This window comes from Macaca thibetana, chromosome 14 (genome assembly GCF_024542745.1).
Source record: "Macaca thibetana thibetana isolate TM-01 chromosome 14, ASM2454274v1, whole genome shotgun sequence".
Classification (NCBI taxonomy): Eukaryota; Metazoa; Chordata; class Mammalia; order Primates; family Cercopithecidae; genus Macaca; species Macaca thibetana.
Window position 1 is genome coordinate 28,344,088 of NC_065591.1, and position 24,753 is coordinate 28,368,840.

At 36.7% G+C, this 24,753-nt stretch overlaps 1 protein-coding gene across 17 annotated transcripts in view; it reads left to right on the forward strand.

Annotated features, from left to right (window-relative positions):
• COMMD9 (COMM domain containing 9) overlaps nt 1-24,753 on the forward strand; it is a 1,186,740-nt gene that overhangs the window by 552,552 nt on the left and 609,435 nt on the right. The window contains exon 1 of one of the 17 annotated variants that reach the window (XM_050759459.1): nt 6,155-6,158. The exons of the other annotated variants lie outside the window; for them this stretch is intronic. The gene's annotated coding sequence lies outside the window, so the exon portion shown is untranslated. Of the gene's footprint in view, nt 1-6,154; nt 6,159-24,753 lie in introns of those variants that run through there. 17 annotated transcript variants of the gene reach the window in all.

The window sequence follows — 24,753 nt, forward strand, 5'->3', positions numbered from 1 at the left end:
ATTTCAAAGTATTGAAATAATACAGAACAAAAATAGAAACTGGTGAAACTCAGAGGAACCTAATAAATTGTTGTGGTCCATGTGATGCCCAGTGAAACCCCATAGAGATAAACTACATGGTCTCCCAAGATTGACTATCACCAAGTCAATCCATATCCTATCGTGAACAGCTTTAGAGGGGTATTCTGATGTTAACTTTCCTAGAACTTAGGTTCTTTTAGACTTGTCACTGTTTAAAGACAAAATTTTAGAAGTTTCTAACTATCCTTTATTTCTCAATGCTCATATAATTTATATATAAAAATGTATTTTTGAAGATCTTATGTTACTTAAATTTTACATGTCAGAAAATTAAAACTTAATTACTATCAAAGGGCAATACAATACTCTTAACCAAATAATTCAAGGAGTGGTGAAAGAATTATAATTAAATTTGCTGAAAAAAAAGTATTTTAAAGAGTGCTATTAAATAAGCATGGAGCCAATTAGAACTTTTTGCATTAAGTACCAGCTCTCTGGTTGAAACAATAATGAAAAGAACTGAAAGTTTTATAAAAGCTTCTGTTCTTCTGAATTGTCCACTGTGAATCTATTTGAATTTTAGGACTTCCTCTGGTTAACAGTGAAAGTATGTATGAATATGTACAATGCATGACAACACTGTGTGTCTTAAAAGAATCATTTCACTGATGAACAAAATCAAAAACTATGCTTGTGAGAAAGACAAGACGGAACTTTTCTTTCTAATAATACTGATGTTTACTTATTCTGGGCAATGTGACTCTAGAGATATTTCCCCTGAGATCTAAAACAACAAGTAAACAAAATCAATAATATGGCAATTCACCTCCACAGTCATAATTTTCATTTGTACAGTACTATACAAATGTACAGTACTAAAAAAATGTATTTTGTACATTTGTATAGTATTTATTAGAAAATAATAAATTATTTTCACATAATTTATCTTATTTGATTCTAAAGATGATCTATAGGAAATATATTCATATTATTGTTCCTGTTTTGTAAAATTACAAGGTTCAGAAAAGTTAAGTGAAAACTCAAGGCGGTGCATATTATGATTGCAAGAGGTGAAACTAAAGCCAAATTTCTGGTCCCCAGTTCAAGTGTTCTTTCAATTGAGCAATGTTGGTTTTCTATTGTATTAACAGACTAAAGCCAGTGGACTATTTGGAGAAGGCATCAACCTGTGGATATAGACATCAGTTGCTGAGTTTAGAAAAGGTTTTGATACAACGTACAAAATATTTTAACCAGTTCTTTTTTTCCTATCTTTGTTCTCTGTATTCAAGACTGAAATATAAATAAAATGGCAAATAAGGGAGAGGGTAACTTCATGTCAACTGTGGTTTTTTTCCAACTAGTAAAACTAGAACAGATTTAATAGTAAACAAATGGGCGTAATAAATAAAGGCCTTGGGTATGACTATGACTTCCAAAATCATGTGGGAAACGAATAGACAACACAGCCAACCAACAACTGGTGTTCAAAGGTGATAAGGAGACAGTGGAAGCTTTCCTTCAACTGCATCAAAGTTCTGAGTAGACCAGTTTTAGATGTTATATAAGCAAAATCTGAATTAAATATTGGGCAATGCTCGTGTATCCTGTCATGCCAGCCACTATTGAAATTTAAACCCTACAGAGAGCAGTAGATTCTTTAACATGACAGGGCAATGTACATGAAATATTTTCCTTTGGAATTCTGTTACATTCCCACCACTAGTTTGTAGTTTGGTGCAATAGTTTGTGTAGCCTCTACGGGGACTAATATCCCTTCCAACTCACCTTACAGAGTGAATAGTTCCCCTGTGCTAAAACCTTTCAGGAAGATAAAGAAATCATTGCAAAAATTTAATGCCCTTCAACTGTTGCAAACACAAACACACACACACACAGATACACACACACACACACACACAAAGCAAATAAGGTTTTTGATTAATGAACCCTTACCAAGTGGAGAGAGGGTAGAAAGGGAAAAGATATAGGTTGAAATATAATTATTGATCTTTAGTTAAATAAAAGAAAACTGGATGCAGTCTAGCTGAGCACACTATCAGAAAAGACTGACTTCTCTCCAAATGCTTATCCACATAAATTGTCAAGCTTGTTGGACATAATCAACTTTCCAATTTCAATAAAAATAAGCACAGCTGATTCTGTCTTGACAATTTATCAATAAATAATGTTCTTATAAAAACTTCTACAGTTGGCAAAATAGATACAAGACTTCAGACGCCTGAAATATTCGGTCCCTTCTTAATCCCTCTGTTATTTTGTTCACCACTTTGATGGCAGAGGTATCAATCCTGTTCAAGCCTGTAATCCCTGTGTCTAGCACATTGTAAATATTCACAAGGAAGGAATAAGGAAAAAAAGGAGAAAAACAAACAGACTAAGAATGACCATGATGTTCATTTTGAGCACTATCATGAGTTAGCTGGCTAACAATATCAAGGTAGGAATTTAATTCTAGTGCTTTGGTTTATTTATTGCTGCATTCACCAATAGCAGTGCTGCAGCAGACAATGCACCTATGCCCATAAGGCGTGTGTGTGTGTGTGTGTGTGTGTGTGTAATATATTTCAAGGGTATTCCATATCTTCTACTACTTTCCATATTTCTCTCTACTATTTATAATGAATAAACTGTGGAATATAGCACAGAGCATCTGTATGAAAGCAACATCTCATACACAATTTATGAAAAAAAGTCAACAAAACATGTTGATTATGTGTCAAATGATTGCTAACCTTTCTTCCTAGTGTCTGAAGGTAATCTTAGCCATCAAATACCAACTTCTTTAACTCTGCTTATTTCCATGTTAACATGCCTCTGCATATTTATTATCCTTTTCTCCTTCAACCTCAGAGAAAATAATGATGCAAACTTTATCTAAGGCAAATTCCCTCTCCTCATTTCATAGAGTCCCCTCTGATACTTAATTTTATCAATCGATCCTTATTGTGCCAGAATTTAAGTCTTTTACTCTTCAATCTGGATTTTTTCTTTTGCATCGTTTTACTACCATTGGTTAAAATTCAGAGTTACACTTACAGTTGGATCTAGAACTTCAAACAGTCTCAACAGCCTCTCTCTCTCTCTCTCTCTCTCACACACACACACACACACACAAACACACACACACACTTTTCTCTCTTCTCCTCTCCCTTTCACTGCAATAAAGTAAGTCACATAAAATTATTTTGGTTTGCCAGTGTATATAAAATTTATGTTTACCCTATACTGCTATGTGATTAAGTGTACAAAGTATTATGTCTAAAAAACCAATGTACAGACTTTAACTAGAAAATACTATATAGGTAAAAAATGCTGATCATAATCATAGCCTTCAGTTACACATAATCCTTTGTGCTGGTGGAGGGCCTTGACTCAAGGTTGATGGCTCCAGACTGATCAGATTGGTGGTTGCTGAAGGCTGGGATGGCTACGGCAATTTCTTGAAATAAGACAACAATGAAGTTTGCCAATCAATTGACTCTTCCTTTCAAGAAAGATTTCTGTGTACCATGTGATGCTTTTGGATAGCATTTTACCCCCAGTAAAACTTCTTTCAAATTTTGAGTCAGTCCTCTCAAAATTTGCTGTTGCTTAATCAACTAAATTTCTGGAATATTCTAAATCCTTTTTGTCATTTCAACTATGTATAACATCTTCATCAGGATGAAGAGTCCATCTCAAGAAACCACTTTCTTTGCTCATCCATAAGAAGCAACTCCTCATCTGTTCAAGTTTTATCACGAGATAGCAACAATTCAGTCACATCTTAGGGTACTACTTCTAATTATAGTTCTCTTCCTATTTTCACCACAACTACAGTGACTTTATCCACTGAAGTCTTGAAGCCCTCAAACTCATCCATGAAGGTTGGAATTAACTTCTTCCAAATTCCTATAAAGTTGATATTTTTATTTCCTCCAATAAATCATGAATGTTCCCAATGGCTTCTAAAATGGTGAATTCTTTCCAGAAGATTTTCTGTTTACTTTGCTCAGATCCACCAGAGGAATGACTATCAATGGCAGCTATAGCCTTTCAATATATAATTCTGAAATAAAAAGACATAAAAGTCAAAATGACTCCTTGATCCATGGGCTGCAGAATAGATGGTGTGTTAGCAGGCATGGAAACAGTATTAATCTCCTTGTACATCTCCGGCTCTTTGACAACTAGATGTGTTGTCACTGAGCAGTAATATTTTGAAATAATTTTTTCTTTCTGAGTAGTAAATTTCAACAGGGAGATTAAAATATTCGTAGGTAAACTATGCTGTAAACAAATTTGCTCTCCTCCAGGCTTTTTGCTCTCATCCAGGCTCTGTTGTTCCAGTTACAGAGCACAGGTAGAATAGATTTAGCATAATACTAAGGGACCTAGGACTTTCAATATGATAAAGGAGCATGGACTTCAACTGAAAGTCACCAGCTGCACTGGGGCCTAACAAAAGAGTCATCTTGTCCTTTGAAGCTTCAAAGCCAGGCATTGGTTTCTCCTTCCTAGCTATGAAGGTCCTAGATGGCATCTTCTTCCAACAGAAGACTGTACTGTCTGCATTGAAAATCTGTTGTTTAATATAATCATCTTTATCAATTATTTAAGCTAGATTTTCTGCATCCATCAAGCTGGATAACTTGCTGCAGCTTCTACATCAGCACTTGCTGTTTCACCTTGCACTTTTATGTTACAGATACCTTCTTTCCTTAAATCTCCATAAACCCACCTTTTCTAGCTTCCAGGGTTTCTTTTGCAGTTTCCTCACCTCTCTTGGCCTTCATAGAATTGAAGATTGTTAGGCCCTTGCTCTGGATTAGGCTTTGCTTTAAGGGAATGTTGTGACTGAATTGATCTTCTGTCCATACCACTAAAATGTTCTCTTTATCAACAATAAGACTATTTCACTTTCTTCGCATTTGTATGTTCACTTCACTGGAGTAGCACTTTTAATTTCCTTCAAGAAGCTTTCTTTTGTATTCACAACTTCGCTCTCTGGTGCAAGAGAACTAGCTTTTGACCTATCTTGACTTTTGCGTAGCAAAAGAAACTATTATCAGAGTAAACAGGTAACCTACAGAATGGGAGAAAATTTTTGCAATCTATCCATCTGACAGAGGGCTAATATCCAGAATCTACAAAGAACTTAAACAAATGTAAAAGAAAAACACAACCCCATCAAAGAGTGGGTGAAGGATATGAACAGACACTTCTCAAAAAAAGACATTTATGCAGCCAACAAACATTTTAAAAAGCTCATCATCACTGGTCATTAAAGAAATGCAAATCAAAACCACAATAAGATACAATCTTACGCCAGTTAGACTGGTGATCATTAAAAAGTCAGGAAACGACAGATGCTGTAGAGGATGTGAGGAAATAGGAATTTTTTTTTTTTTTTTTTTTTTTTTTTTTTGAGACGGAGTCTCACTCTGTCACCCAGGCTGGAGTGCAGTGGCACGATCTCGGTACAAGTTCCACCTCCCAGGTTCATGCCATTCTCCTGCCTCAGCCTCCCGAGTAGCTGGGACTACAGGTACCCATCACTGCACCAGGCTAATTTTTTGTATTTTTAGTAGAGACGGGGTTTCACCATGGTCTCGATCTCCTGACCTCGTGATCCACCCACCTGGGCCTCCCAAAGTGCTGAGATTACAGGCGTGAGCCACCATGCCCAGCCAGGAATGTTTTTACACTGTTGGCAGGAGGGTAAATTAGTTCAACCATTGTGGAAGACAGTGTGGCAATTCCTCAATGACCTAGAATCAGAAATACCATTTGACCCAGCAATTCCATTACTGGGTATATAACCAAAGGACTATAAATCATTGTACTATAAAGACACATGCACACGTATGTTTACTGTGGCACTGTTCACAATAGCAAAGACTTGGAACCAACCCAAATGACCATCAATGATAGACTGGATAAAGAAAATGTGGTAAATATACACCATGGAATACTATGCAGCCATAACAAAGAAAGAGTTTGTGTCCTGTGCAGGGACACGGATGAAGATGGAAACCATCATTCTTAGTAAACTAACACAAAAACAGAAAGTCAAATATCGCATGCTCTCACTCATAGGTGGAGTTGAACAATGAGAACACATGGACACGGGGACGGGAACATCATAAACCAGGGCCTGTCGGGGGGTTGGGGCTAGTGGAGGGATAACATTAGGAGAAATTCCTAATGTAGATGATGGGTTGATGGGTGCAGCAAACCACCATGGCACGTGTATACCTATGTAACAAACCTGCACATTCTGCTCACGTATCCCAGAACTTAAAGTATAATAAAGAAAGAAATAAAGAAAAGAAAAAAAAAACTGAGTAGGACACTCATGTAAGAGTAGATTTAATTTTCAGTGTTGACATAGTTCAATTAAAACATGTTAAAGACAAATTAAAAGACATTTATATTAAAAAAAAAAAAGAAAAGAAAACCACACCTAGGCATATAAAAGTCTAACTGCTAAAAACAAACCCCCAAAATTGAAGAGAAATTGTTTTTAAATCAGCCAGAGGGGTCAAAGAAACATTTTCTTTAAGGAGAAAACAACTAAAATGATAGACAACTGATTTCTCAATAGAAACTATGTATGCCATTAAAAAATGTAATTATTTATTTGATTATGTTATCATTTTTAGTTTTTTGGGTTTTATTTTTTAATTGACAGATAAAATGATACGTATTATGTATAACATGATGTTTCAAAATATATATACATTGCATTTTTAACCTGTTTAAAAAAAAAAACAGCTGCTAACACTAGAATTCTATACTCAGTGGCAATATCCTTCAATAATGAAGGCAAAAGAAAAATAATCTCAGACAGACATAAAATAATAAAATTCATTGAAAACAGAACTTTACTGTAGGAAATACTAAAGGAATCTCCTCTGGGTAAAGGAAAATAATTCCAGATGACAGCAAGAAATCCCAGGAAATAATGAACAGAACCAGAAGAGGTAAATATAGGGGAATATAAAAGATGTTGACTGTTTAAGACAACAACGACAACATTTTTGTGAAGTTTATAGCTTGTATAGAAGAAGTAAAATATAAGACAAAATAGCAAATAAAAAGTGAGTTATTTGAAATAACTTGAAATGAAAATTATAATTCAGATCAAGTAAGCACAGGGAATTCATTCTCTGAAAGTCTTACTCAAAAATATCCCTATTTATAAATTCTGTACCAATGCTTTTCTGATAGATCATCAATTTGGTAGTCATTTATCTTTGACTTGTTTTCTTTATAGCTTTTCTAAAATGCAATAAATGTAGATAAATTTATCCTGGGAATAAGCATGACCATCAGAAATCTGTTTTATATTACAGGTTGTTATGCTCTCTTTCCCATATTAAGGCATAATTTTACTAGATTCCATGTTGACATGTTCTGAAAAAGATAGCTCAGTGAAGTCTGTTACTGTTAGAACGTAGCTCACAACAAAAAAACTCTTTTTTCTGAGGATCAGTCTTTTGAAGAGTTGTTTTGTTTTTATTTGACTAACAATTTCAATTATGGTCATGTTAACCTCTTCATTTTATTTGATAGAAAGCTCAGAGTCAAATTTGTGGTTCTTTTCTAGGCAATCCAGGGATATATATTCCCTGCAATTTATACACTACCTTCACTCTTGATTATACATAAGTTTTTCCCATGCTTGCTTTCCCTTCACTAATATTTTCTCCTCTACTTTTACATATAATCCAGTAATCCTTGGATTTGTTTTTATGTCACTTCAAATCCTTTTTAGAACAAGAAATAAATAAATATATATGTGTGTATGTGTGTGTGTGTGTGTGTACACACATAAACATTTATTCATTTTGGATTTTTTCAAACATTTTCTCATTAAATTATCAGAAGCCAAAAAGAAAATGTCTATTATATCCATTTTATATATGAGAAAACAGAATTGGTGACTAGCCCCAAATCATATTATAAATAATGAAGCCAGAATTCTCCCCCTTTGCTCTAAAGCCTGTGATCTCTTTTCTACCAAACTATGCCTCTCATTTGTTTATTGTACCATTCATTTATTAATTCACTGAACGTGTGTTTTTTGCCCATATACTATGTGCCAGACTGGGGATACAGCTATGAATAAATCATTCAAAGCACCACCCCTCATGGAGCATACAGACTCCATCCTATCACGTTATGTTTCTTTTTTGTTTGGTTTTTGTTTTTTTGTTTTGTTTTGTCTTGTTTTGTTTTGTTTTTGAGACGGAGTCTCGCTCTGCCGCCCAGGCTGGAGTACAGTGGTGCGATCTCAGCTCACTGCAACCTCCACCTCCCGGATTCAAGCGATTATCCTGCCTCAGCCTCCCAAGTACCTGGGACTACAGGTGAACTCCACTATGCCCAGCTAATTTTTGTATTTTTAGTAGAGAGGGGGTTTCATCGTGTTGGCCAGGATGGTCTCAATCTGTTGACCTTGTGATCCACCCACCTCAGCCTCCCAAAGTGCTGGGATTACAGGCGTGAGCCAGCACACCCGTCCCACATTAGTTTTCTTTTACAGGGAAGTCCCCTTAGGAGAGGCACTATTGCATACAGTTCTCTAACGTCTCACTCCCCCATTCCATAACATCACAGGTCTTCCAAGAACTGCAACTTCTGTCCTTATTTACATACACCCAACCAACTTAACAATAAATGAATTTGTGAAAAAAAAGAACTTATGCCACAGTGAAAGATTTTTCTAGGTAATCCAAAAAATTATTAGGATAATAGCAGGATGTTATGAAGCAACACTGAGTATAGTTTTATGCAGTGAGAGGAGACCAAAAAACATACCCAATACAAAGCCTAACTAACTTATCTCAAATTATACTGAACAAAAGGTAATTTTAGAACCAACTTGTCAAGCATGTCAGTCTGCTATGGTTTTTGTGAACCCAGATTCCTTTCATAACTCAATGTCTTGCAATTACTCCCTGTAATTGCAAGAAGGAGTGTGAATATGCCCTGAACAATGGCTGAGCATGGGTTTGAGCGGTTAATGGGTTACTGTCAGCAAAGAGAAATTGTCTCATTTCAGTTCATTACTCAAACTCTGCACACCAACCCCTTGTTTCTGACTGTAACATGTGGCTAAGGACACAATAACTTAATAAGCAAAGGGCATTCTGAGGTTATATAAGAATGAAAACTGGAGGGTTTTTGCGGTGATCAAGGAGCAATATCCACAACTCACAGTGTTGTACCTTGTCATAAAGAATCCAACATCAGTGGGAATGTGCCACTCAACACAAGAGCCTTCACTTACTCTTTCCTCTGTAAGACCTTTTCCAATCCCTTCAAGTTTTACCAATAAATCATTTCAGGGAGAGAAGGTGAGTTCTTTGCACGTTCCAGGAAGTTTCTTTTCTGAATGGAAAGGGATAACTTTCTAGCGATCACAGGCATTAACAATGCATAGATTCTCCTCTGTTCCACTTTCAGAATTCACCTTTTTCTTTCTCAAAACAGAGGAAGAGAGCTGATTTTATGGAAAGACCAAATACTTTTGTGTTAGACACCTTCGCTTTAACTGCAGTCCTGATTCTTTCTTGCCAAGCATTAAGTAAATTGTTGAATTTTCCCAGCCTCCATTTTTATAGCTGTAATGTGGGGAGATTAGCATAGCCTTCTCCATAGAGTCATTGTGAAGATCAAGTAAGACCTATTTCTAGCTGGACGCCATGGCTCATGCCTGTAATCCCAAAACTTTAGGAGGCTGAGGCAGGTGGATCACTTGACGTCAGGAGTTCAAGACCAGGTTGACCAACATGGTGAAACCCTGTCTCTACTAAAAATACAGAAATTAGCTGGGCATAATGGCACATGCCTGTAATCTCAAACCTGAACCTGGGAGTCAGAGGTTGCAGTGAGCCGAGGTCGTGCCACTGTACTCCAGCCTGGGTGACAGAGCGAGACTCTATCTCAAAAAAAAAGTTATTACTTCATTTCTAGGTGGCCAGCTGTAGGTATTCGAAAAATATTAGTTCTCAGTGCTTCTTCAAGGCAGATCTTCCTGAACTAGACATTTTGAGGAATAACACTCTGTGGTAATCAAAAAACAAAACAAATCATGTATATGATCCTACCTTACATGACAAGTCTGCATGGAACAAACTGTAAAGTTCTACATAAATGGAAATAGTGGTGCTATTCTAGCTACTGGCATAATCTGCCAAAGATAGTAACATGCTTTAAGGGATTTTCTGACCACTCTTTTTTGAAAGATTATTACCTACCAGAAACTGTGTTGATCTTCCACCTACATTAGCTCACTAATTTTCTCCACAGTCATGCCCAGAAGGGAACACTTACCATCCACTTAATAGCATAAGAAAGAGAGCCCGGATGGGAGTAAATGATGTGCTGATGTTTCCATACTGATAAGTGGCAGAGCCTGAATTCTAACTCAAGCTTCTCTGGGGTTCTAGTGCCTCTGCAAGCCCATGCACAGCCTCCCAGATACAGAGAAGACAAGGAATTAGATAGAGGCAGTGACATTTTTGCAGAGTTTCAGATAAAGTCTTGACCCCAGAGCCTCCAGAAAGAAAAAAAAAATCTTCTTGTACTAACAAACCTAGTCATTCTGACAAGGATCAACAGCTCACGAAGTATCTATGAGCCCTCTGAGGAAGATATGATGTGTGCCATCCATAGGGAAAAGGAGGGATTATATTTGAATGTTCCAATTATCAGTAGAATTCTGACTGTGAAACTAACTGGCTGATTAAACTGACTGTGAAACTAACTGGTCATTGCTGATTCAGAATGTCATTCCTCTTTCTCTTCAAAGGCTTCGGGGAAACAAGGAGATTCCGAATCCTACCTTCTCCCCAGACTTTACCTCTCTGATGTGCACTTGCAGAAGCTCCTCAGGCTTCTCTCATTTCCATAGAGTATCTCATGGCAGTGAAAAAAGTCTTGTCCAAGAGCCTATCCAAGGAACATTTGAGAAGGTAAAGAACTCGTGCATCTGGGGAAAACCCTGGAGGCCCACTGGTCACACAGAGTGAGCAGAAATAAATCACAATTTAATTGCTTTTCTGCTGCATTGACTAATGAAAGAATTTAACTCTTCATGAAGCCTCCCAGGAATGCAAAGTCATAAGCCTTCTTACTGTAGTTTTTATTTTGCTAGTCTAAGTTACCCAGTCTAACCTTTCAGTTTCTCCTCGCGCAGCCCCATTTTCTTTCTACAAAGGATAAGCCAATGTCTCTCAGGACACAGCTGCAATATGACTATGGCTTTGCTACTGACTGCTACTGACAGGATGACACAATGAACAAGAGCTGGGGAGGAAAAAAAAAAGCTCTATTGTTCTACACAAGAACAAACCAGTGCTTAATCTAATGCAAACATAATTACTTTTAGTTAAACAAAAGGGGAAAACAAATAAAAAGGAAAAACTTGATGTTTACAGCATAGGCTGTCTGCTCAGAAGCAAACAATTCTGTGGCCATCAGATAGGCAGCACATTCTTCCTCTCAGCTGCTGCTCTTTGAAAACATCTGAAAAGCATTTAAAGAGGTGGTTAGACACAGGAGCTCTGAGTCCTAGCTATTCTCTTTTTATCTTCAACATTTTTCATTTTAGGTTTCCATCGTCACTCCTCTTGTTAGTTTGAATATTAATAGAAGGTTGGCATTTTGAGAAATGGTATTAAAGTTGTGTGTCAGAAACAGGAACATTTAAAAATCTTTTCCATTGACTGTTTTATGGGATTGATCCTTTTGATAGTCCCAAACAGAGAATGAGCCAAAAGGAATATTCAATTACCCATCCAGCAAATATCTATTGTCAACACACTCTGTGTCAGGTATTGTCCTGGAGTGACCAATACAGAAATGAGGACTGCCCTCCTGGAGTATAGTGTCTAATGGAAAGAAAAAAGTGGGAAAAATAATTATGCAAGTAAGTATAGAAAAGTCCATTTTGCTATGAAGACCTATAACAGAGAAGCCTATATTATTAGCAAGGTGATAAAGAAGATAGACAGGAATAACATTTCTAAGAAAATTTCAACTATGCTGAGACCTTAAGAATGAAAACAAATTAGTCAGGCAAAATGAATGGAAAGCAGAGAGGAGAGAACTATCAAGTGAGACCCCCAAATTCTAAAGCATTGAGAGGACCCAAAGAAAGGAAGGGCCACGACATTTTTAAGAACCTGAAAAGTCAGTATAATAGTTTTCCAGTAATGCCGTAACGAATCACCACAATCTTCACAGCTTACAGCAGCTGAATTTATTCTCACATTCTGAAAGCTAGAAGCCCTAAATTAAGCTGGCAGCAGGACCGCACTCCCTTGGGAGGCTAGAGGGAGGAATACTTCTTTACCTATTCCTGCTCCTATGGGTTCCAGGTGTTTCTCTGCTAGGGGCTGTGTAACTCTAATCCTTACCACCATCTTCACATGGAGCCCTCTTTTCTCTGTGCCTTCCCCTTTTCTCTCGTATCTTCTTCTGCCTCTTACAAGGATATTTGTCATTAGATTCAGGGCCTATCTGGTTATTCCAAAATAATCTCATTTTGAGATCCTTAATTACATTTATAAAGACCATTTTCCCAAATAAGATCATATTTTCAAGTACCAGTAGCTAGTACGGGGTCATATCTTTTTGGAGAACACAGTTCAACACACTACAGTCCATGTTGCTGGAAAATAATGAGTTTGGCAGTGAGAAAGGTGGTTGTGAATAGAGGTGAAGAGGCAGGCAAGAGCCAGATTGCACAAGCTCTTGGGGCCTTGTTGAGTTCATTAGTCTTCTATTACTGTGTTAACAAATTACCAAAATTTAATGTTTAAACAATACCTGTTTATGATCTCAGAGTTCTTTCGATCAGAAGTCTGGATGCAGCCTGGTTCAGCTGGGTCCTCTGTTCAACACCTCGTCAGCTTGATATCAAGGTGCCTGCTAGACTGGGCTCTCGTATGGAAGCTCTTAGGAAGATTCTGCTTCCACATTCATTCTGATCTTTGACAGAATTCAGTTATTTGCCTTTGTAAGACGGGATACCACCTTTCCTTGCCACATGACTCTCTTCACCTTCAAGAACAATACTAGGTCAAATTTGTATCATATTTCAATTCTCTGACTTCCCCTTTTGCTGCATTCCTGAGAAAGATCTCCGCTTTTAAGAGCTTGTGATTACATTCGGCTCACTTGGATAGCCCAGAATACACTCCTATTTTAAGGTCAATTGATTAGTAATCTTAACTACATCTGCAGAGTTCCTTGGGCTATGTAGCAAAACATTCACAGAGATAATACCAGAGGGCAGAAAAATTCTGCCTGCCATATAGAGTATTTATAATACTCTTTAATGAAAACTCTGATACACCCTCAAACTACAAGATTTCTACTGCTGTTTCTCAAGGAAAGCGTCTAGGGAGAGCAAAGTTTTGCCCATTTAAGTTGCAATCTCATAATTGCAATTTCTTTCCTCCTTCCCACTCTCTCCCTTGAACCATAAAATTGGCCCAGCCTATTTTTAGCTGTGTGACTTTGGGCAGCTTACTTAAATTATCTGAGCCTAAGTATTTCTATTATGTAAAAAGAGGATAATTATAGCACAAACACAAAGGGTTGTTTTGAAGGTTAAATACAAGAATTTAGGATAACATCAAACAGATATTAATATTTCAACAAAGAGACACAGAACTAATTACAAGTGGTAGAGGAAAGAGCCCTGGTTCAGAGCTTGCAAATCTAACCCTGGTTGCAACTGGTTTGGCAGAATTACCTACATGCCCCTCTTCTGTTACCTGATTAGAATTTGGCTGGAACCCTGCCTAGTCTTGCTTTCTGTTGTTAAATTATTGTTTTGCTTTCCGTTCCATAGACTATGTTGCTCTTAGTGTCCATGTTCTTATGATCCTGTTCCCAGTGATTCATGATTCAACATACTCTGACTCTATCCCCCACCAACCACTTTACAGGCTCCAGACTCTCAATTGAAAACAGACCCTGATCTTAGTTGAGCTACACTGGGCATGTCCTTGAGGCCTCTCCTAACAGATGCCAACCCTTTCCTCATTTGGTAAAAAATCATCAAAAATGTGAACAAAAAGACATGGGATCTTTTTCTCCAGAGATCCTTCAAACCAATCCAAATTACCAGGAGCAATCCCAGCAGGCAGGTCAGAAGCTAGGAATATTCAGGAAACTTCAGGATAATTTATCTAAGCAGCTAGGCTTAGATAAAATAGCCAGTGCAAACCAGGAATAATTATTGACCACCCCCAAAACAACCACCTGTAAAACTGTTTTCTTGTTAGAGTAATCAAAAGAATGAGAAGTTAGCCTGCGTCTGGTGTGCCTGCAATAGCATGACCCAGTGGAGGATTTTCCTGGCTCAGACCAATGCGTGATTGCTCTCCCAGTGACCTGGGAACCCAAATATCAATTGCAGGCATCGATTCTTTCTGTGTTAAAATGCACGCCACCCTGTAGAAGACTGGCCTTAAAACAGCACAGACATGAATTGTCACTGTATAAATTTATCCAGGGATTAACCTGGTTGAGTGAAAGTGGATTCGAATATTTCTCTTCAGACAAATTAGAAGCAAGTTCTCCATCCAACCCCAGGCATGTCACTGAGATTAATGCATAGTTCTACACCACTATTTTTGTACAGTCAATAGCTAGAGTCAGGTAAGAAAATAGCCTCTCAAGAAAGGTTCAGTATTTTGCAAGACAGCTCTACACCGAGCCACTTCCATTTTTTGGCCCTGCCAGAGCCAAAATCCAAGCCAAGAAATTCTATTTCAAAGGATTTTGTAACCCATCTTACTCTGGCCAATCTCAGTTGGATGAGTGCATCAATCATGTGTCTACTCATGTTTTCATGGCATTCTCACTTCTCCCAAGAGTTCACTGATAACAAAAATGTAAAATTCTCCTTCTTCTTCTCAAACCATCAAAATAATTAGTGAGTTTCTATGGTGAATTAGATATATAACTAAGTAGCATTGAATTCTTATAGGACTGAGAGGCTCCTGATCTCCTAGGACTGTTTTATCAATTCATGTTGGATACTTAACTTCACAGCAGCAATTCTGTGGAAATTGGCATGAGATCTAGGTCATGTAACTAACTCTTCTCAACAACTTTCTCTGCTGGTTCTCTCTCCAGTGTCGCAGATTTGGTGCAGGGAATGGATTCTGGATTCTGGATTCAAAATGCATCTCTGAATCATTGTTAGTTAAATTTCAGGCAAAGCAATCAGATCGCATAAGGGAAAAAGAACGAGAAATCCAGTACAGGCTCATTGCTTTGAAGGTACTGAACATTGTTTATACTGCAGGCTTTAATTTGCACAATGAATAAGGAGATGATGGAGCTTCTACAAAGGAGATAACTGAAAAGGCTAGGATTCTTTGTTGTACAAAAGATGGAGGCTAGATAGAAAGGTTTTTGGAATGTTCAAAAGTCTTGGAAATCTCGGATGAGAGTGAGAACCAGCAAAGCCAGAAAAATAAAACATAGGGATACGTGATTTTTATATTGTCTTTTGTTAATGTGGCAAAAGTTATCTATCTATAAGTGTTAAATCCAAGAATAATAGCAATGCTATACAAAACTAAAAAGACATGTATCTTATAATGATTAATTTTTCTTCATTCTCTTCTAAAATAGATATAATTCCTGATGAAAATCAATGTCTCATCTTATATTTAAATGTTGTTCCATTGAACATTTTATCAGTAATAATTCACTATTTAAAAATGTATATTTCAGCAATAAGAAATAATTCTCTAGGCTTGAAAGAAAACAAACTTATTCAAAGTGGAAGAAATCTCTCTTTTAATTATTATACAAGTTTCTCCATCCAAATATTTTAAACACTTTCCAAAGAAAGTGTTATATACAAGTTTCTCCATCCAAATATTTTATTATTATACAAGTTTCTCCATCCAAATATTTTAAACACTTTCCAAAGAGTCCTTGGAATTTACATTTTTATTTTAGAAATGTTTTAGATTTACAGAATTATTGCAAATATAGTAAGAGGGTTGCTGTATACCCAATACTCAGTTCTCCATATTATTAACATCTTACACTAGTATTGTACACTATCGTAAACAATGAACCAATATTGATACATTATTATTAAATGAAGTCCATATGTTTTTCAGATTTCTTCAGGTTTTCCCTAATGTCATTTTTCTCTTCTAGGATCTCACATAACAAATCATATTACATTAAGTTGCCATGTCTCCCAAGCCTCCTCCTCACTGTGACAATTTCTCAGATTTTTTTTATGACCTTGAGAATTTCAAGGAGTACTAGTTAAGTACTTTTTGGACTGTTCCTTGGCTAGGATTTGTCTAATTCTTTTCTCATAATCAGAGTGAGTTAATGTGTTTTGGGAGGAAGACCACAGAGATGAAGTATCATTCTCATCACATCATATTAAGACCACATATTACCAATATGATGTTATCCTGGATTACCTGGTTGAGGTAGTATTTGTCAGGTCCCTCCACTGAAATGTTACCCCTTTTCCCCCTTTACACACTGTACTCTTCAGAAGAAAGTTATTGTGGGCAGCCCACGCTTAAGGATGGGAGAATTATTGTCCACCTCCTTAAAGGTAAAGTAGCTCCATAAGTTATTTTAAATTCTTCTACAGGAGAAATTTGTCTATTCTCTACCCAATTTATTTTATCATTTATTTATATCAGTGTAGACTGATGGATTTTTTTTTTATTCTTTGATTTATAATGCAATATTCAGTTGGCTCCCATGTCTCTTTGACATACTGCCATCATTGTGGGGTGGCTGTTGATTTTCAGTTTATTGTTTCTTTGTTTGAGTTCTTTTGTTTGTTTTGTTTTTGTTTTTGTTTTATTTTCTAGCCCCGCAAGATACTCTAGGTTGATCTTGTATGTTTCTTGCACAGTCCTAGAAACAACACTTGGAGCACTTCTCCATGGAGTTCTGATTCCTTTTATTAGAAAGGGATTTTTCTTTTTACATATTAGGAAATACCCCTAAAGATGAATAAATCAAAGAACAAGTCCATGATAATGAGTATACAACAAAAAATATTTTATATTTGCAAAATGCATTCGAATTTTCAAGTACCTAGGAATTCATTTGAGCCTCAGAGATACCCTAAGAGGCAAGCAGGATTAACAGTAATACTCCACTTTGCCAATGAAGAAACCGAGGCCTTAAGTCTTCCGTGATTGCCCAAGATCACAGAGTAAGAGACTAGCAAGTCCCAAGCAAATGTCTAGATTTTCTAGTTTATAAATCAGTGCTATAGTGTCATTCCAAAATATACAAGGGAAGATGTATAGATGCCTAAAGGATGTGGCCAAACTTCTATTTGGTATTGCCATCAAGTTTTTCAGAAAATTGGAAATATTCAAAGAAAATTCTTAACCCTTGATTTCATAGAAAACATAATACTTTCCTCAATAAACTCGCTGGTCAGTAACAAAATACTGAACTGTCTGGAACAGATTATTTATTGGAGTGATTTATTATGTCATTCAATGAAGAATTTCAGTAGAAGACTTCACTTCTCATAAAGCAGTGGAACCCTTTGTACTATACTTTTAATTAAGCACCCCAAGTTTTCACCACCCAACAGCCAAGAAAATCAGCTTCTAAATCAAAACTCAAATATCTGTCAATTTCAGCACTTATTTTATTTATCTATTTATTTATTTATTTATTTATTTATTTATTTATTTTATTGTGTGTGTGTGTGTGTGTTAAAAACATCTACATAAAAAACCAGTAGGAGAATTAATGTGGATGTGAATTTGAAATCTTGAATATAATGATCTTATTAGCCAGAAATTTGTAAAATCAACTGCCCCGACTCCCAGGGAATGAAACAGATTGTTTCTATCCAATTTGAGAGTGAAAGCAAGACCTACAGGAGGAGAATCATAAAAAAAAAAAGTAAGTTGTTGTATTTCTTTGTCAATTGTATAAAGTAAATAAAATTACTACCACAAGTAAAATGTAAAAACTACCCAAATATGTTGTGAACCTCAAAGAGCTATGTCAATACTTTATGTTTATAAAATTTCTGTTTCCATTTAAAACTCAAACCAAGTTATATAGTTATTCCCTCCTTGGTACTCCCAGACTTCTTTGTCTATGCCTACATTAAAGCAAATTTTAAAGTAACTGTACTTGCTTACTCACATGTCAGTCCTTATCCCCAGATTATGCTTTCCTAGAAAAATACTATGGCAGGCACTTCAAAAATGATTCTAGAATGAGTGGATTCTTGACTGCTACCTCATCATAGTGTCAAGCTTTCCTAATTAGCTCAACCCAAATTAATGACCTTCTCTTCTCAACAACTATAGTAGTTATGGTGGAAATACTCATCTGATATTCATTATGTACCACATCATATTTTTATTTTATGTATTTTATTTCTCCATTGGATTATAAGTTCCTTTAGGATTACAATTTGAAGCTGTAGCCTTTTTATTTTTAAAATAAAGATGATCATATCTCTTCCTTATCTGTAAAATAAAGATGATTATATCCTGCAAGTCTATCACAAGATAATGCATGTGAAATCATATAGCACAGTAACTGACATAAAGAAAATGGTCATTAGCTTTCATTTCATCTCCATTTTTATTATTTCATATTCCTCGTAGTTCCTATTACAATGCCTTGCATATAGCAGGTGCTCAATAAATGCCTGTGGATGCCTTGTGAGTGCTGAAAGTTTGAGGAAAAAAAGTTAATGTAGACCAAAGACTGAAAACCAAGGTCTAGGAATCAGTGGTTAACTTGAAGAAACAGGAGCTCTGTTCTTCAAATTGGCTCCAGCAAATGTATATTGTGTTATTACCATCGTGCAAAAAGTTTCGAAACAAATTATTAACACAAATAGTATTATGGTGCCTTACAGATCACCAGAAAGATAGCTAGCACTTTCATTAGATGTGAAAGGTGAAATGTTATGGTGTTAAGAGTGAAAAGCTGGATTTCTGCCCAAACAGAAATGGAAGTTCTGCTTTTACTCAAGGTTAGAATGGTTAGGGTCATTAAGTAAAGTTTGGATTTTATTTGACAAGCAAAGATGACAAAATATACTTTCAGAACCATCCATTGATCAATAAGCTGCAAAATGCCAACATTATATACTACAGCATGTAATACAGCTGGCTCTCTTCACTTCCTCTCCTCATTGTCTTCCCCATAGGGTAAAGCCTTCTTGCTCGGTAGTTTTTGATGGGGATTCTACCACTGGAGAAAATAGTAGGTCTGGATGGGAAATTAGGTTTTCATAACAATAACTAAGGAATCACAATCGAATTTACTCCATCAGTATATTACAACTTCATATTCCCCTAAACCTACTGTAAATAAATAATATGATTTTAAAACTCTCATAAACATACATATGGCAATCTCTGAAAAACTACGCTGTTTCTAAAAAAATCTGAAAGGGACTGATAAGGCTTAAGATTAAAAAAAAAGTTTGAGTACCAGTAGGAGAATTAATGTGGAGGTGAATTGTTTGGATGATTCCAAAAGAAAAGAAATAATGAAGAGGAAAGGTGGTATCAGGGGAGAAAAGTTAAAATGAAAGCAAACACAAAGAGTCTGTGAGATGTATTTAAATCTCAGAACCAAACTAGCTATCTAGGGAAGGCTGCTTTTCATCTTCCGAGTTGACACAGCCTTTTGAAACCTCTGTGACTTTGACCTTTCATTATTGCCCAACACAGTCACCTCCCTTCACCCCTCACCCTAGCCTCTCAGCTGAGGTGCCAGAGAAGATGCCCTCGGTCATTCTGTAATAGCATGAGGCTTTTGCTGCTTTTACTTCAAAACTGGCCAGATTGGGAGATGTGAGTCTTACAAGAAAAGAATTTTCTCTCAGTGCCAGCGTTTTTGGTGAGAGATGTAATACATCAAAGTGGAGAAGAGATGCAATCATGCAGGGAATGATTTCAAAAACTTTAATGAACCGTTTAAAATAAACTCATTTGAAGGTAATTTAACAACACCACTTTTACAATTAAAAATACTATTTTAGCATGCAAATGCAGAACATTAGTCCCATGTCAGGTTGGAAAATGAAGTGAAACTGAGGGGCTTTTGAAACATGAATGCCATCTCCGTAATTTCTCATCACTCCATGGCGCTCTTAGGCAGCCTAATGAAAGAATGAATTGATTTAAACAACATTTTGTTGGAGCAATGGGGTTTGAGGAATTAAATTAACTTGACAGTTGGTTCTAAGAGCCAGGCCCAGAATTGGCATTATATTGTTACTAAAATTAATTCTATCTTCCCCTAAGTTTTATTTGGGTATTTTTTTCTATTTATTTCTAAAATACCAACCAAGGGTTTCAATGATTAACATAATATTTCATCAGTACTCTTTGATGTATTAACATTTGCTTAAAGATGTATATTAAGGCAAAATTAAACTCTCTGGGAAAACAAATTGGAGTCCAACTGCTGCCCCTAGGAATTACAGCAGCAGCAGAGTCTTCCTTAGAAGGGTAATAAGAGTAACAAGCTGGAATGCAGACTAAGCCAAGACAGAAATTCTCAGTCTTTTTCTTCACCTCAAAACAGCTGACAAATCACATTCACATAACAGCACATCCATGGCTGTACCAGCTTACAGATTTCAGCACTCCAAAGACAGGTTGCAGGCTGTGGGCAATTCCCAATGCACTGGCTAAAATGTACAAGTTTTTCTCCCACTCAAGAAAGTCTATGAAAATGCTAGTAAGTGAAAGTGACATTACTATAAAGATAATCTTATGTAAGCTCAAATTTTTTAAAGTAGGTCATACATTTTGTACCTTAACTGTTACGAAAAAGAAAACAGTTTTAAAAATAATAGGGATAGCATGTATAGGCCAATGTCTATATACGCCAATAAGGTGAGACCTTACGGATATGCACATTTTTTTGCTACAAAGTGTTGCTCTCTTTACAAGTTTAACCCTAGTTTTTAAATACTAACCTCAAAAGATAATACTAAAATTATGTGCTCTTATAATTGTAACAATATATAATTAGTAGTAATTTTTACTATGTTTCAGCTGTATTGGGTGGTATGTTCCAGATACATAATCTACATTCCCTGTATTAATTCCCATGTAAACTCTCCAAGATAATATTGTATTCTCCCCATTTCAGAGAGAAACAAACTAGGGTTCAGACTTGCCCACGATTTTACAGGTGGTAAATGGTAGAACTAGAATTTGATCAAAGTCTGTGCTTCACTGTGACCTTGTAGTCACTTGTTGCCAATGTCCATGGCTCTGTGAAAGAAAAACAAATAGACAGGAATATGGTGCTTTCATTTTTTTTTTTCCTCTTATAAAAGACCTCTTGCATCACCAGGAGCATTGCTCTCTTGCAAAAAGCTCTCTTGGGAGTCTGTATAAATATTCCTCAGGAAGTGCTTGCTCAATACTTGCTTCTTTAAAGAAAAACTTCAAATCCAATTTACAAGTCACCTGAGAAAATGTGTCTCATTTCCTCCCAGTCTTTCCACGATCATACAAATGTAATTTTAAATGCTATCTCCATCTTGTTCCTCCACGTAATCTCTGTAGACATTTTTTAAAGAGGACTTACAACATGTTTTTAGCAAAGACAGCATCTCTAAAACAAGCACATAACATTCTGAAGAGACTATTTTGAAGGGCACAACAGATGTTCAAAATTTTAAATTCTAATATATCTATTTTTTATAGTTTTTACTTTTAGAGTAGTTTTAGGTTTATAGAAATATTGAGCAGAAGGTACAGAAAATTCTCATATACAACCTTTCCCTAACACAGCTTCCCCATTAACATCTGCTTTAGTGTACTGCATGTGTTACATGAACCAACACTGACACATCATTACTAACCAAAGTCCACAATTTACATTAGGGTTCACTCTTTGGGTTATACAGTTCTATGGGTTTTGCCAATTGCATAATGTCATGCATCCACCATTAAAGGATCACACAGGATACTTTCAACGCCCTGAAAATTCTCTGTGCTCCAACTATTTGTCCCTCCTTTCCAACCCCTGAGCCCCAGGCAATCACTGATAGCTTTATTGCCTCCAACATTTTTGCTTTTCCCAGAACGTCATATTGTTGGAATCATACAGTATACAGCCTTTTCAGACTGGCTTCTTTCACTTAGCAATACGCATTTAAGTTTCCTTCATATCTTTTTGTAGCTTTAGTGTATCTATTTTTATTTTAGCAACATGTTAAAAGAAGAAATACAAAAACGTGTCTCCTCCATCTTACATCTACATTTTTTTTAAAGTGCTTAGGGGAAAATAAGGGAAGGTAATTGGCTACAATACATTAGAATAGTGGGATTATGGTACATAGTTTCTTTCCCCTAATTTCTAGCTTGCAGATTTTGAATTTTTATTGAGCTGTTTCTGAAAATATGGTTCAAAAAATCAAAAAAGAAACAATCATGTCTCTTTGTTGTTCTTTTCCACTTATTCGTCATTCCAGCTATATGTTTTTCTCTCCCCTCCCATTTTCCCCATGTCTGGTCTTTTTGAGCCGAGTAAAAATTTTCTGCATCTTTTACCTGAGAGAGAGGGAAAGATAAGAAGGGGAAGAAAACAAAAAGTCAAAGGAAAGAAACACATTTAGGAAGAGTCAACAACAATATATTTTAGATAAGCCCATGAGTATTCATGGCCCCCTTGTGGATTAATAAACAGTTAGGGCCAAAGAATACCAGCTTCATGGTAATGAATCAAACAGAACCTAATCCTGCTGGGCAGCCTCTCCTATTCCAGGAAAATCACACCTCTCAGCCCAAATCAGGTAAAGCCTAGTTCTCATTACAGCTATGGCATGTTGAACCCTCTCTTCATTGCAAATTCTGTGCTAATTATTCTGCACGCATTACCTTATCCAAATCCCACAGCAATCCTGTGTGACAATTTAATAGATAAGAAAACTTAGGATTAAAGAGGTTGAAGAAGTTAAAAAGCTGGATTCAAACCCAGATCTGAGTCAAAAATCTCTCATATCCACTAAATACTGTCACCAGTAATGATATGAAAAAAAATCAATGCTTCCCTCATATAATCATTCCTGTCCCAATTTTATTTTCTTCCTCTGTAACCAAGAGCTTTCACGGAGGAAAAAAGGAAGGGTGTCTAGGCCAAAGACCATCATTTAGAACCTGTGCAGTCTTCCCATATTAAATGGAAGAATTAAGTAATTTATGTCTTTTTAAAGCTATTGAATGAATATCCTTTAGATCCAAGGTTCCCTGACTGGTGCAGCCTGAAGAATTTTGAAGACAATCAAACCTAAATTCATCTTCCAACTCCAACCTTCCACTTCCTGTTTGACTGCTCTTATCTTCAATTGCTTCATTTATAAATTGGGGATTAAGTAAAGGGATTGCTGACTAAAAACCTACTCAACCAGTCATTCAACTTAGAAATGTGATGAAGTAGAGATAGAGATATGAGGCTTAGAACATTTGGCCCTGAGTGGCATCCCTGCTTCCTGATTCCACCACCTGGAATCAGGTTACACGTGGTGGAGTTACACCAGGTGGAGCAACCTTGGGCAAATTTCTTAATCTCTGTGTCTATTGCCTTATCTATAAAATGGGGCCTGACCCATTAGAGTGCCTGACCCTGGAGGTTGTTAGGAGGATTAAAATGGGTAACAATATGTAAAACAATAGGGCAATGCCTGTCTTACAGTCAGAATAAGAAATTAGTATTCCTCAGGTTCATCTTAATAAGGCTATTTCACCAAAGACTGGGAATGTGGGCAGAGAGTCAATAATCAGTATGTGAATAACTCAGAGGCTGTTTATGTGATATGAGTGACAGTCATTCTATTAAAATGCTGCATAGAAGCAAGGACAAGAGAGTTGCAGACAGTAACCAGGCATGTTAGAGTGAGAAAGGTCAAGGTCATACTGAAGAAGAGACATGTGACCCACAGTGCACGCACACTGCATATGCCTGTCATACCAAACTCCTCTTAATGTCAATAGGGACGGTACCAGGTTCAAGAAGAAAAAAAAAAAAAGACCTGGAGCTAGCAAATGCAACGGAGTTTTATTAGGAGGAAATACACACAGGGACAGTCCAGTGGCAGCAGGCTGGGCAGGAGAACTGTAACTGTCTGCAAACAGCATGCAGTTTATATAGCATTTTCACTAGCACACTCCCCCTGACAACTTCTACCTGGCAAACTTCACTTAACCCCAAACACAGGGCCTCAATCCCCTGTACAGCCTGTGTTCAACAGGATTGGACAGGGATGCTCAGATGTTCCTCATAGACAAGGAACAAATTTCCAGGTTGGTTACTCCTGGATTCCTTAGCTTGGAACTCCAAACACACATTGGAGTGTGCCTGCCATACAGGGTCACTCTCAGGGTGTGCTTAGTTAAGCTATTGCTGTCAGGTGAGGCTGCCATACACTCCACCCCAGCATACCTTTGAGTGGCCCCCACATTCTTATCATGCCATTCTTCCATGATTTCCCTGGGGCCAGGTATATGGAGGAGCGCTATGGACATACTAATCATAACATCTAAAAAATAAAAATAAAATAAAATAAGGATAATTTGTAAAACTGAAAAGGCTCCAGGTACTCAAGTTAGCTGCTTGGATGCACCACAGAAGGGCCGTGGTAGCACAGGAGGAGAGGGACAGTTCTTAAGAGTCCCAACAGTCTGTTTT